The sequence below is a fragment of the Ambystoma mexicanum genome, chromosome 5q, assembly GCF_040938575.1.
Source record: "Ambystoma mexicanum isolate Mex_15411 chromosome 5q, UKY_AmexF1_1, whole genome shotgun sequence".
Taxonomy (NCBI): Eukaryota; Metazoa; Chordata; class Amphibia; order Caudata; family Ambystomatidae; genus Ambystoma; species Ambystoma mexicanum.
The window spans coordinates 1,321,406,021-1,321,420,005 of NC_090933.1; the positions used below are offsets into that span (position 1 = coordinate 1,321,406,021).

Consider the following 13,985-nt stretch of genomic DNA (forward strand, 5'->3'; position numbering starts at 1 on the left):
GTAGTCCAATTGCCATGTGAGAATATGGACTTCTCCATTTTTAGTATACATAAGGGCTCCAGAATCTCTATGTGTTGATGTTTAAAGTAAAACTACTTTATGAAGGTGTACAAAAATAATTCCCAGTAGAGGCATTTCTAATGGATTCCTTCCTTCCACAGATTCTTAATCTATGATATCCATATCCTAACACAGCAGTTCTCTAGAAAAATGTATGCAGTCAGGGGGTTCGGCCCAGCTCTGTGTCGGGTCTGTCCAAAGCCTCTATGCGCTTTGCACCAGAAAAAACATTGAGGCCAGTAGAAGTAGTGGAGCCACGCCCCATGACCTCAGTTCCTTTTTTCAGAGCATTCACGCCTCAACGTCACTGCACCATGGATTCTAGAGAGCAGACACTTCCCGAGGAGTTTTATGGGAGGGGCAAGCGGTCTTGACAATTCCCTGTAGTTGGACATTCTACAAGCACCAACACCAGGTAAAACTCAAGCTGCTTTTTAGTGCCTGATGGCAAAGGTGGGCGATACCCTGGGTTCCTCTGTGCCGCCCAGGTCCAGAGTGCAATACGATCTCTGCGACATTCTGGACCATGCACCAAAGAGGCACTCCTGCCCTGCAATGTGGTGGTAGAGGCACCAGTGTTGGAAGCATGGGAGAAACCTGCCTCCGTCGCCCCCAATGGACACGGATCTAGCATGGAAGCACTGTCCTGCACTTTCTGACCCGCCCACACCTTACCTGAAAGCATGGTGGTACAGGTCACTACAGTGAGCCTGAAAACCTCTACCTTTTCCCTCCCTTACACCGGACAGGTAAAGCAAAAGGCTGGACGCATGGGGCAAGGAAGTGTTTGCGTCAGGCAGCCTAGTGGTGAAAGCCATGAATGCATCTTGTGCCATGGTGAATTTCTCCTTTGACCTCTGGTCGGCTTTAGTCGGTGCGGCATAGTATGCTCCAGAGGGCAGAGAAGCAAGGAGACTGTGGTTCTGGAGAACTAGGTGTCCCTCACGGCAGCTCATCTGGCCACACGGAAGAGAACATCACAGCAGATGCATTGAGCAGACAGACCTCGGCCTACCACAAATGGGAGCTCCGTCAAGAAGTTCTGGTGGAGATCTCTCTTTACGGGGGTGACTCATCAAGTGGACCTCTTCGCGTCCAGTGTCAACCGGAAGGGAGTTCCACTGCAGGGAATTTCCTCAGTAGGGAGCTATCGGGGGGCGTATTGACTATCGAGTGGACTTTTGATCTCATTTATGGAGTGCCCACTGATCCCAGTCATCCCGCTGGCCCTCAGGAGATCCAGTCTGTTCAAAAGCACACTGATCCTGATTGCCCTGGACTGGGCCAGAAAACGTGGTATCTGGAGTTGTTGGACAGGTCCATCTGCCCTCCCTTGTGCCAATGAGAAGACTCGCTCTCCCAGTCAGAGGGGCGGGTTCTCCACCTGAACCTCAGCAGCCTTAACATACATGCTGGACTACTGAGGTGCTATGATAAAAGGAGTGCTCCTTTCAACTCTGAGGCCAGCTACAAAATCCATTTATGCCTGCAGGCAGCATACATTTTCACTTTGGTGCCATAGAGGGCCCTGGATCCTTTATCCTGTCCTCTGCCCCAATGTGTTGGATTGACTGCTTTCCTTGGCCCAAGCAAGCCTGCAGATTGACACTTGGAAGGTTACCTTGCCACTATTTCTTTGTTCAATAGGTCCCTAGAAAAGGGCTTGTTTTTCACAATCATCACTGTTATGCAGTTCTTGTGGGTTTGGTGTAACCAGTTACCTTCCTGCCAGTTTGTAGTTGCAGTATGGGATTTGAATTTATTTCCAACTTTTCTTATGTGTGCTGCATTTGGACCCTTTCATTCCTGTTAGATTGATCACCCTTATGGGTGATTTTTCAGGTTGCCATCACGTCCGCGAGATGGGCGAGTGAGATCCATGCTTCGTTTCACCTCTGCATTTGTTTTTTCCCCAAAGAGAAGGTGGCCCTCCTTTCTGCCAAAGAGGATCTCGGATTTCCATCTCTCAGATCCATCTTTCTGTGTTCTTCCCTCCACCTCACCCTTCCAATGCAGATTAAAAATTTCATAGATTGGACCCAATACAGGTCCTTAATTTCTATGGGGGTTATTCCGAGTTAGGAGGTAAGGGGAAAACGATGCCGGAAAAGGATTACCGTCATCGTTTCCCGTTACGGACTATTCTGCCCTACCAGACCGTTATTTACGGCGCCGTAAAGTACGAGGTCGTAAATAGCTGTCTAGTGGAGCGCACCCGACACTCCATGCCGAAATTAGCGGCATGGCGTAAACCGGAGCTGATCCCAAGTAATGCGGACATGCAAAAAACGGCCGCCACAAGGCCGCAAAGTACCTTACCGGCATGGAGTAAAATAACGACATCGCCGAGAAGGTGTTAAGAACCATGAGCAGTGTTTCCAAGAGGCACAGGTGCACTCAATCAGCACAGGTGGAGGCAATGGAGTCTGGCACAGCACAAAAAGAGCACACCCACACACCACACCCCCTCCCACACCAAGATGATACAAATTGTAGCAGCATTCCTGGAGCTGGATGCCCTGCTTGCAAGGCAGCAACTACAACAACAACAACAACCACAGCCCCCCCCACAGAGGATACACAGGAGGAGAAGGAGGGTGAGACAGGCCCAGCATGCCCTACCGGTGCAGCCAACATTACCACGCCGCCAGCCCCCAATCTCCTGCATCAGAGCCACCCCCTTCAACCTCACACCAGAACAGATCCACAGCCTGTACCGGCTTGACTGGAACACCATTACTACCATAGTGGACCTGATACATGACGATATAGTGAGCCTCATAGAAATCAGCACTGCCATCCCCCCTCTACTGAAGGTAGTGTCTGTGCTCCACTTCCTTGCCACAGGCACCTACCAGCATACAGTCGGACACATGCATGGCATTTCACAGCCCATATGTTCCCGGATACTCAACCAAGTGCTGGATGCCCTGCTCAACCACACAAGAGACTACATATCCCTACCCCTGACTCCCCAGGAGATATATGATACAAAAGTTGCCTTCCATGCACTGGCAGGCATGCCAAATTGCATAGGTGCCCTCGACTGCACCCACGTTGAATTGGTGGTCCCGCATGCCATGGAGGTGCCGTATCGCAACCGCAAGCAATACCACTCCATCAACGACCAGCTGGTGTGTAATGCCAGTAAAGCCATCACAGATTGCAATGCCCGATAGCCCAGATCAACTCATGACTCCTTGGTCCTGCGGAACTCCACACTACCACGCTACATGGAGCGACATGCCGGACGACGTGCCTGGCTGCTTGGTGAGTAACCTGAATGGGCCATGGCAGTGCATTGGGGCTGTGAGTATGTTGGCTGCCTACTTCACCTGGGTGGGAAAGGGGGGGGATGCCTACTGCACCTGGGTGGGAAAGGGGGGGATGCCTACTTCACCTGGGTGGGAAAGGGGGGGTGATGCCTACTTCACCTGTGTGGGAATGGGGGTGGGGGGGAGATGCCTACTTCACCTGGGTGGGAATGATCACGCCAGTGCACGATGTGCACCTCACAGAACACTATGCCCCAAGGCAAGTGACACGGCACATGACTACCTAACCACACAGTGATGATTTAGAGCCGACACCTAACACAACATGACTAACAGGAAACCTGCCCAAATACCACAACACATGCACCACTCATCAGCGGCCCTTACACACCGTAAGGGCATCATGCACCATGCAGTGCAATAGCACCATGTCTCAGACTCCTGCATCTCACCACACAGGACAGTCATCCCTGGGAGTGCATAGAAGTGAGTCTAAGAGGGATCCCACAGCGTGCGACTGGTCCTGCACACCCATAGGATTGCTGCAAGTCACCATGGCACAGATCAGTGCAGAATGATGCTACTAACTACAGCCAACCCCCCGTCACCAAAACTCGCACAACACATCAATGAATGCAGTCCAACACTGCTGCATGCATATACGATGAACATGCAACAAGACGTGAGTGCACACCATAACCCATCATGAAGAAGCTACCCCCTCCATCATTCCATTGCACAGGACACATAGCCGGGCCAGTAATGGGGTGAATGCATCCTGGGACATGTGTGTATGGCCAGTAATCACCTGCTGCCATGTAAGACTAGTACAGTTCTCCACCATGAATTTACAAACACTTACCTTCATTCCACTCTTATGCAGGGGATGCTGGCTACCATTTGAAGCTGTGGCTCATGACCCCGGCCCGTAACCCACAGAACAGGCACAAGGAGGACTACAATAGATCCCATACCCGTACACGGGTGGTGATAGAGCAGACCTTCGGCCTGTTGAAGGCACGATTTCGTTGCCTCAGCCGGTCGGGTGGGGCACTCATCTACAGCCACGAGAAGGTGTCCAAGATCACCATGTCATGTGTAATGCTGCACAACATGTGCATCCGTCGGAACGTGCCACTGCCCCTGACGTGGAACTGCTACCACCAGATGATGATGAGGGGGAGGAGGAAGGAATGGCAGGACAGCATCACGGTACCGATGCACAGGAGGGACGTGCCGTGCGGCAATCATTGATTGGACAATATTTCTGACTCACTAGTCAGCTGAGGGTGTGAGGATGACAGGACATCAGGCACTGGGTGTGGGGATGCATGTACACCATGCACTGTGGAACATTAAAAGACACATGAACAATGATCAATGTCCACTCTGTTTTTTTTGGACGATCAACCGGTGTATTGAAAAATAAAGTTCTAACGTGTACAACAAAACCTCCACCACAACCCCCCTCCCCCTCCCCCCCCCCAAGTCCCCCACACACCCTCGGCCCACTCGCCCTCCACCTCAACTCCCACACACACCCTCACCCCCCTCCCCCACAACTCTCACACACACCCTCACCCCCCCTCCACCTCCCCCCACAACAACCCCACAATAGTTCAATTAGGGCAACATAGGCCACGTGCACTCCCAGAGCCAGGGGGATCCATGTCGTGGCGGCGCAATGTACGCAGTGAACGACGGACCAGGCTGGTCTGGGTGGAGGAGCTTTGTGAAGGTGGCTCCTCCCGCTGGGGCTGTGGTGTGGGGTGTGCTACTTCCAGAGCATCTGCGATCCGGCCAAGGACGTCGCAGAGCCGGTTTGTGTTCGCTGTGATCACCTCGCCCAGAGCCTGAAGGTCATTGCGCCACTCCACCCTTGATTCGCGATTGTCCCTGATGAACTCCTCAATGAGGCCTGTGAGATACTGGGAGCGCACTACATCCATGGCCGATGTGGCCGATGTGCTTGGCAGGCTTGGTATTGGGCCTGCAGGCCTTCCCGCAGATTCTGCAGGGGAAGTGGATACAGGACAGGCAGGTTGTACTCCTTGCCCTGTGAGCCCTGGGGTATCACTCTTCCCGGAGTCGCTGTGTGCCACCTGGCTGTATGATGGTGTGTCAGGGGTATGGCCAATGTCAATGGTATCCTCCATGTTGGCTCCCGATTTTTTGATGGGGGGCTGTCTGGCACATCGAGGAGGCACATGGCTGTATTCTCACCAGCCACACTGGACTCCTCAGAGTGCAGCATGGGACATGTGTCCAGCGGCACTGCAGGCATGGGTAGGGGTGCAGGTGGGGGTTGTGCACCCTCCATGGGGGTTGCTGGAGCAGGTGGTGTTGCCTGTGTTGTCTTCCTGCTTGCAGGTATGCGGCGGCCCCCAACTCTGCCCCTGGAGGTACTGGCCCGGGTGCTTTCCTGGTCCTCGCTGTCAAGCTCGCTGCCTGTGGGGGGGGGAAGAGAGAGACGGCATGAGCAATGATTTGGGGATCAGCATTTCTACATGCCTATGGTATCACAATGGGATTGCAGCGGTTTGTTGACATTTGGGTGGTGAGTGAGACAGTGATCTGGGCTTGGATGGTCAATGCATGCAGATGTCTGGGTTACTCATGTTGGCAGAGTACTGTGATGACTCACATTCGCAATGTTTACAATCACTGCCCCGTGTGCCTCACAGATTCGGCCTCTTTGTGTGGTATGGGCCATATGGGTTACAGCCTTGCACCTGACATCAGCCTGGGTCCCACTTGTTACAGCATGATTTCATTGGAGGCTGAGGGGGTTGCCCAACCATGACGTGACACCTTGCCCAGCCCTTGGCAGTGACTTACGTTAGGAATGCATGTTCTCTCTTGACTCAAGACACTCACCTCCATCAGCAGATGACGCTGCACTACACTCCATTTCTCCAACACCTTCTATGGCTTCTGTGCCCATCATGGCTGCAGACGTTTCCTCCCACGGCATCATTTTGATGGGGGACCCTGGCCCTCCTCCTGTCTCCAGGGCCTGACTTCGGTTTGCCGAGAGGATGGCCCGCACCCGGAGACGGATGTCATCCCAACGTTTCCTGCAGTCCTTGGTGGTGCTCACCCTCTGTGCCACCAAGGCCCAGATCTGTTTCTTCCTGACGACGGTGGGCCTCCGCATATCACTGCTGAATACAGTGTCTGCATGTTTGTGCAGAGTGTCGACCAGTACCTGGAGCTCATCCTGGGTAAAGCGCTCCTTTCTTATGCGTGCAGACCCCTTTTTTAATGCTTTGGGCATGATGCTGGTCTCCAATGCCTATTTCTCTGATCACTGTATGGCTCCGGGTCCTGTATGGAGAGGATGGCAATGGATTGTGATTTTAAAGATGGCCGCCTTGCTCCTTCCCGTTACTGTGCGATGACGTTTTTTCCGGTTCTGTTTTTTAACGGTGACAGTTAATTCATCTGTCGGTAATATTATGTGCGCTTGTTGCCCGTAAGGGCTTTTGGGGCCCTTTTACGGCATGCCGCTGAGGGTGCGTTACCGGCATGGCACAAAGCGCGTGCACGCGTAGTCGGAATAGGCCGATGTTTATGGTCTTGTGCCAGCACGGAAATGCTCTTTCGCCATGCCGATAATCGCCTATACTTACCGCCCTACTCGGAATGAGGGCCTACGTCTCTCAAACTCGAGAGGCTAGGAAGGATGACCAGATTTCTGTTGGCTGCACCGGTGCTCGTGCTAGCAGGGCTGTGACGAAACAGACCCTGTCCAGGTGGTTCATTCTCTGCATCTCAGAATGCTATGATCTGGGTGTGAAGGATCTGGCCAAGGGTCTTGGGTTCTCGTTCTACCAGGAGGGGCTGCCACCTTTGCCCTGCTGAGGGGGGTCCCTTGTCCTGGACATTTGCCAGGCAGCAACATGGGCATCTCTGCACACGCTCGCTAAGCATTACTGCTTGGATCCCCTTGCGGGCCAGGATGCCTGTTTTGATAGGGCAGTCCTTCCGAGTTTTGTGGTTTAGGTGGTGTGCTTGCTTTCCTCCCTCCTCCAGATTACGTACTGCTTTGGGAGTCCATCAGAGATGAGGAATCCGTGGCAGGAAGGAATCCATTAGTACAAAAAATGACTTTCCTCTCAGTAATGTTCCTTCTGATGGATGTTCCTGCCATGGATTCCTCATTGGACTGCCTACCTGCCCCTCTTCTGGGAAGCTAGTACACCATCAGTTCTACAGTCCCTCAGTGTAAAGAGTACTAGGAAAGAAGGGCGGAACTGAGGTCTGGGGCACAGCCAGGCTACTTATACTGGCCCAGACATCATTTTGGTGCGAGGTGCGAAGAGGGTTGGACCGATACAGAGCTTCTGCAGCGCCCCCTATCGGCAGAAGCATTTTTGGAGAACAGCTGCACAAGGATATGGATATCATAGATGAGGCATCTATGGCAGGTAAATCCATCAGAAAAAAACATTACAGAGAGGCAAGTAATGTGTTCTTTTTACTCAAGTTGAAAGAAATTGCAACTTTTTAATTCACACTTCTTTATGACTAGCAATTCATGTAAAATACAATATACATTACTTTATAGTTTCTCTACATATCAAGCAGAAATCCCTATAAACCACCATCCACTGGTACTGCCTGGCTGGCATCACTGGGCTGAACATATTCATGGACCTTAGTGGGAGGAAGCAGGAAGGTTGGCACCTATTTGTCCATTGCTTCCAAATGTACAGTAGGGAATTTGGCTACTTTTTTTAAGGGAGTGTTTGCCAATTCTTGGGAAGTAAATGTTTAATACACCGCTTATCTGTAGGGTTGGCATTAAAAGTTGCCTTAATATTTCTCTATGGCACTTATTCACCTAAAGGTTAATGTGTTCTAACAGTAGTTGGGCATTCCAGATATAGGGAGCAAAAGTTAAAAAAAAAAGTATACTATCTAGAGGAATGGATTTAAATATACAGGGAGGACAAGGGTGGAAGGATCCAATGCAGAAAGGGGAATTTGCCATAAAAAGCTAAATGAGTTAGACAAAGCACCTTAAACCCAATCTGAGGGGATCACAGGAAGCCAGTGTGTATTGTAATGAAACAGTTATATGGCCACATTTCTTAATGGATGAAAAAAAGCAGGTTGGCACTTTGTGCCACCTGACATTATTCACACATGCCTAGGAGCACAGGAAAAAAGAAATGGCACTGCCATAGTCAAATGTGGAAATAATTAGGGTTATAACAACTGACAGAGTATGAAGGTTGAGAAGCATCTCTGCAAGGGCTGGCTGACTTGCTGAGGTGATGCTACGCTGAGATCCGGTCAGAGGGAGCAGGGGGTGCACGCCTTAAGCTGCCCCTCTGAGTCATGCTAGGGATAGTATTGCAATGGGGTTTGCTTGACTGAATAATGCACTCCAATTTCGCTAAGCATTGGACATTATGATATACATTGAAATGTATTACTTGATATATGGCGATTTGCCATTGTATAGGTTTGACAAGCGTATACAAGCTATTACTTTAGGTTTAAACTTTGTGATTTGCCCTTAGAAATGCAATGCCATTTTATACAGATTGATTCAGTGATAGAGCAGGTCTATTGGGACTATGATTTTCCTGAAGCAGAAGGGATAAAGCTGGACAGGATGTTATGTTAGTGTCTTTGTCAATTTGAATGTCCTTCACTAAAGAAGTGATGTAAATTGATTTGATTAGAGAAGATGAGACATTTTATCAGACAAACAAATGTGTACACGTTCTATGTGAACGTGGAAAGTTAGAATATTGTGTTATTCTAGAGGGAAAGTATGGGAGGATTTGTATATGTGTAAACAAATACTTCCTTTTTACATTCTGCGCTCTAAGACGTTGGTACAGTGAAATGCTAACTGATAACACGGTTATGTAATGCATACTATGCTTCTCTCCCAGAAGCCTTTCTGTTTTGTGAAAACCTTCTCTATCCCTATATATGTGCATGAGATGCAACAGGAACTACCGTGGATGTGTTAAAGAACCAGAGAACCTAGCAGTAAGTTCCAAGGGTTGTACGTTGATAGAGCTGTGCAATGGAGTTGGAAAGGGAAATGCACTCTGAGCCCCTCCAAATCCACTTTTAGAATCTATGTAGCAAGAGGATAATATCAGTCCTGAAAAAGACAAGATGCCGTCTGGGTTCCATTTCAGTAGATGGGAGCTTCCCTGTTGCATGAGGAGGGTGCTAGACCTTAGCTAAGCCGAGAGATGGGGGAGGGGGATCCTCACCTTAAAGTCAGAGCCCTTACTAGCTGCCAGGGTACCAAGGGACACCTCATATATCCTATGAGTCTATAGTTATTGATTCAACCAATGACTCTTTAAGCTTTTCCAAAATGTTGGTGCCCATAAATTTGCATGAGGTCCTTAGGCAAAGTGTTTCATAGGATTGTTACCGTAATACAGAAGGTACAGTCTCCCTTCTGAATATTCCAGAAGGGATGCATTCCAAACAGCAGTGATACCACAATCATAATCAGCCATCATTCGTGTGCCAAAGGAAACCGAGAACCACTGTGGAGGCAGGTTCTTCACAGTATTAGTCAGCAATGCCAAACTCAGTAGAATTGTAGAAGCACCTCCTTCTATCAGCAGCACCTTCAATTGCAGAAGAGATGTCCCCACTTCCATGTCCTGTCTCATGGCAGATAAGAACATCCTGTGTACTCAAGTATTCGCCATATCACTAAACTGAAATGGACCGTGGCATGCATGTTTTGTCTGGTGCCTAATAAGGTGACTTTTCCGACTGAAGCATTTTCCACATTCAGTGCACCAATAAGGTTTCTCACCTGTATGTGTTCTTTGGTGGTTAATAAGATTTCCTTTCAGAGCAAACCCTTTGCCACATTCAATGCACACATAAGGTTTCTCACCTGTATGTGTTCTCTGGTGGCTAGTAAGCTCTCCCTTTGTAGCAAACCCTTTCCCACATTCAGTGCACTCATAAGGTTTCTCACCTGTATGTGTTCTTTGGTGGTTAATAAGATTTCCTTTCAGAGCAAACCCTTTCCCACATTCAATGCACACATAAGGTTTCTCTCCTGTATGTGTTCTCTGGTGGCTAGTAAGCTCTCCCTTTGTAGCAAACCCTTTCCCACATTCAATGCACTCATAAGGTTTCACACCTGTATATGTGTTCTCTGGTGGATAGTAAGCTCTCCCTTTGTAGCAAACCCTTTCCCACATTCAATGCACTCATAAGGTTTCACACCTGTATGTGTTCTCTGGTGGATAGTAAGCTCTCCCTTTGTAGCAAACCCTTTCCCACATTCAATGCACTCATAAGGTTTCACACCTGTATGTGTTCTCTGGTGGATAGTAAGCTCTCCCTTTGTAGCAAACCCTTTCCCACATTCAATGCACTCATAAGGTTTCACACCTTTATGTGTTCTCTGGTGGCTAGTAAGCTCTCCCTTTGTAGCAAACCCTTTCCCACATTCAGTGCACTCATAAGGTTTCTCACCTGTATGTGTTCTTTGGTGGTTAATAAGATTTCCTTTCAGAGCAAACCCTTTCCCACATTCAATGCACACATAAGGTTTCTCTCCTGTATGTGTTCTCTGGTGGAGAGTAAGAACTTCCTTTGTAGCAAACCCTTTCCCACATTCAATGCACTCATAAGGTTTCACACCTGTATGTGTTCTCTGGTGGCTAGTAAGACGTCCCTTCTGAGCAAACCAATTCCCACATTCAGTGCACTCATAAGGTTTCTCACCTGTATGTGTTCTTTGGTGGTTAATAAGATTTCCTTTCAGAGCAAACCCTTTCCCACATTCAATGCACACATAAGGTTTCTCTCCTGTATGTGTTCTCTGGTGGAGAGTAAGAACTTCCTTTCTAGCAAACCCTTTCCCACATTCAATGCACTCATAAGGTTTCACACCTGTATGTGTTCTCTGGTGGCTAGTAAGACGTCCCTTCTGAGCAAACCAATTCCCACATTCAGTGCACTCATAAGGTTTCTCACCTGTATGTGTTCTCTGGTGGATAGTAAGCTCTCTCTTTGTAGCAAACCCTTTCCCACATTCAGTGCACTCATACGGTTTCTCACCTGTATGTGTTCTCTGGTGGCTAGTAAGCTCTCCCTTTGTAGCAAACCCTTTCCCACATTCAGTGCACTCATAAGGTTTCTCACCTGTATGTGTTCTTTGGTGGTTAATAAGACGTCCTTTCAGAGCAAACCCTTTCCCACATTCAATGCACACATAAGGTTTCTCTCCTGTATGTGTTCTCTGGTGGAGAGTAAGAACTTCCTTTCTAGCAAACCCTTTCCCACATTCAATGCACTCATAAGGTTTCACACCTGTATGTGTTCTCTGGTGGCTAGTAAGACTTCCTTTCAGAGCAAACCCTTTCCCACATTCAATGCACACATAAGGTTTCTCTCCTGTATGTGTTCTCTGGTGGATAGTAAGCTCTCTCTTTGTAGCAAACCCTTTCCCACATTCAGTGCACTCATACGGTTTCTCACCTGTATGTGTTCTTTGGTGGTTAATAAGACGTCCTTTCAGAGCAAACCCTTTCCCACATTCAATGCACACATAAGGTTTCTCTCCTGTATGTGTTCTCTGGTGGTCAGTAAGTTTTCCTTTCAGAGCAAACCCTTTCCCACATTCAATGCACACATAAGGTTTCTCACCTGTATGTGTTCTCTGGTGGACAGTAAGCTCTCCCTTAGAAGCAAACCTTTTCCCACATTCACTGCACCTATAAGGTTTCTCACCTGTATGTGTTCTCTGGTGGCTAGTAAGCTCTCCCGTGGTAGCAAACCCTTTCCCACATTCAATGCACTCATAAGGCTTCTCACCTGTATGTGTTCTCTGGTGGATAGTAAGCTTTCCCTTCCAAGCAAACCCTTTCCCACATTCACTGCACTCATGAGGCTTCTCACCTGTATGTGCTCTCTGGTGGACAGTAAGCACTCGCTTTGTAGCAAACCCTTTCCCACACTCAGTGCACTCATAAGGTTTGTCACCTGTATTCATTTGGTGGTGGCTGATAAGTGTATCATGCAAATGTACACTATTCTCATATTCAGTGCACTGATAAGGTTTTTCACCTATGTCCTCATGTGGGCAATAAGTATGTTCTTGAAATGGCAATTGTTCCCACATTTTGTGCACGTGTAAAGTGTCTTGCCAGTTTATTTTGTCAGGTGCCTAGATTTAAGAGGAGCCTTTTCAATTTACCTTTTCCAAATTCAGAGCACAAATGAGAAATGCTTTTCTTACTGCACATATCACATTGTCATGGCTGTGCTAGATATCCCTCTCCCCGCCCTCCCCCCTCCCCCAGGATTTACAGAATCAACACACTTGGTTACTGGTTGCTACTACGAAGTGATTGCATGGACAGAAGCCATCATGTATCACCAGGCTTCGCAATCCCAGTTCCTGAATACTCTGAAAAGGCAACTGGACCCCAAACGTTCACTCTTCTAACATGCTTGGAAATTGCATTTTCTAACAATTAAGCTTTTCACTGCGATAGTCCAGAGAATCAAAATCAATGTTGCATTTCTGGGGCATCAGTCACCTATTAAGATAAAAGGAGACACACATTATTAGTTTCAACATGTTCACAATCACAGGCAGCACACGTAATAAGACTACTCAGTAGTAACTCCTCACGTAGTAACTTATTTGACTTTGAAGTGCCATCTATTGGGGAAAGGCACCCTAATAGGTGGCAGAGAAGTGGTGCTCCAATGGGAACAGTTAGTGGAACAGAGGTAACATGCAGAAGGAATAATGTGTTTCATTTTTATTTAGAAATGTTTTGCATCCAAAACACTAGGGGAAAAAAAAACAGCCTGGGTGAACAAACATTTTAAATGCATATTATCAAGAACATGTATATGTTCTAACAATATATTTATTCAGAAATGACTACATTATCACATGGAAGATCCCAATTTCCACACACAAATGATAAAGGAGTTTGCCACCAATCGGACGTCGGCTTGACCAGTCCACTGTGTAATAACTGATGACTTGTGTATTGGCCAAAACATGAATAATGTAACCAACAGCACCATCGAGGAGACTGGGATTGGGATTTAAAGGGAAGGCAACAATGTCTTCCCCTGGTGAGAACAGCACAGGCCGTGCTGCCACTACATTCAAACATTGACTTTAAACATTGACTTTAAACCTTGATAAGCTTGTTTTTCTGGAGATGAGGGATGGTTTTGAGTTTGTGACAGAGACCAAAAGAATAAAGTTTATGAAAGACTCCAAAATATCATCCCATTTGCCTTCCTAATTGTTCAAATAAATTTCCCATTGCCAGGTATTAAATTTAATTGGCCAGAAGGAACCCACGTCTCTTTCCATGTTCAAAATACCACAGTGTAGTTTTCATGAGGTGGTACACACTTGGTTTTACTGTTAAGGAGTGGGTGTAAATGGGTCTGTTACTTACCAAAGCTCCCACAACAAGACCCCTTTTTGTGGATTCTGATCTATGCACCTTAGGTTGAACCTCAGCGCGCCCCTGTGTGCTGTGACCAAGAACTGCTTTCATCACATCCCTAGTAACCAATGGGGATTCTGCCCCATCACTGCTAACATCCAAGAATTGATGCCACCATTTAGTGATTAGACACATAATTGCTATCGATCTACTGTGG

At 48.0% G+C, this 13,985-nt stretch overlaps 1 pseudogene; it reads right to left on the bottom strand.

Annotated features, from left to right (window-relative positions):
• Positions 1-7,797: 7,797 nt before the first annotated feature.
• LOC138498073 (zinc finger protein 850-like) lies at positions 7,798-13,873 on the bottom strand (annotated as a pseudogene).
• Between the last annotated feature and the right edge of the window lie 112 nt (positions 13,874-13,985).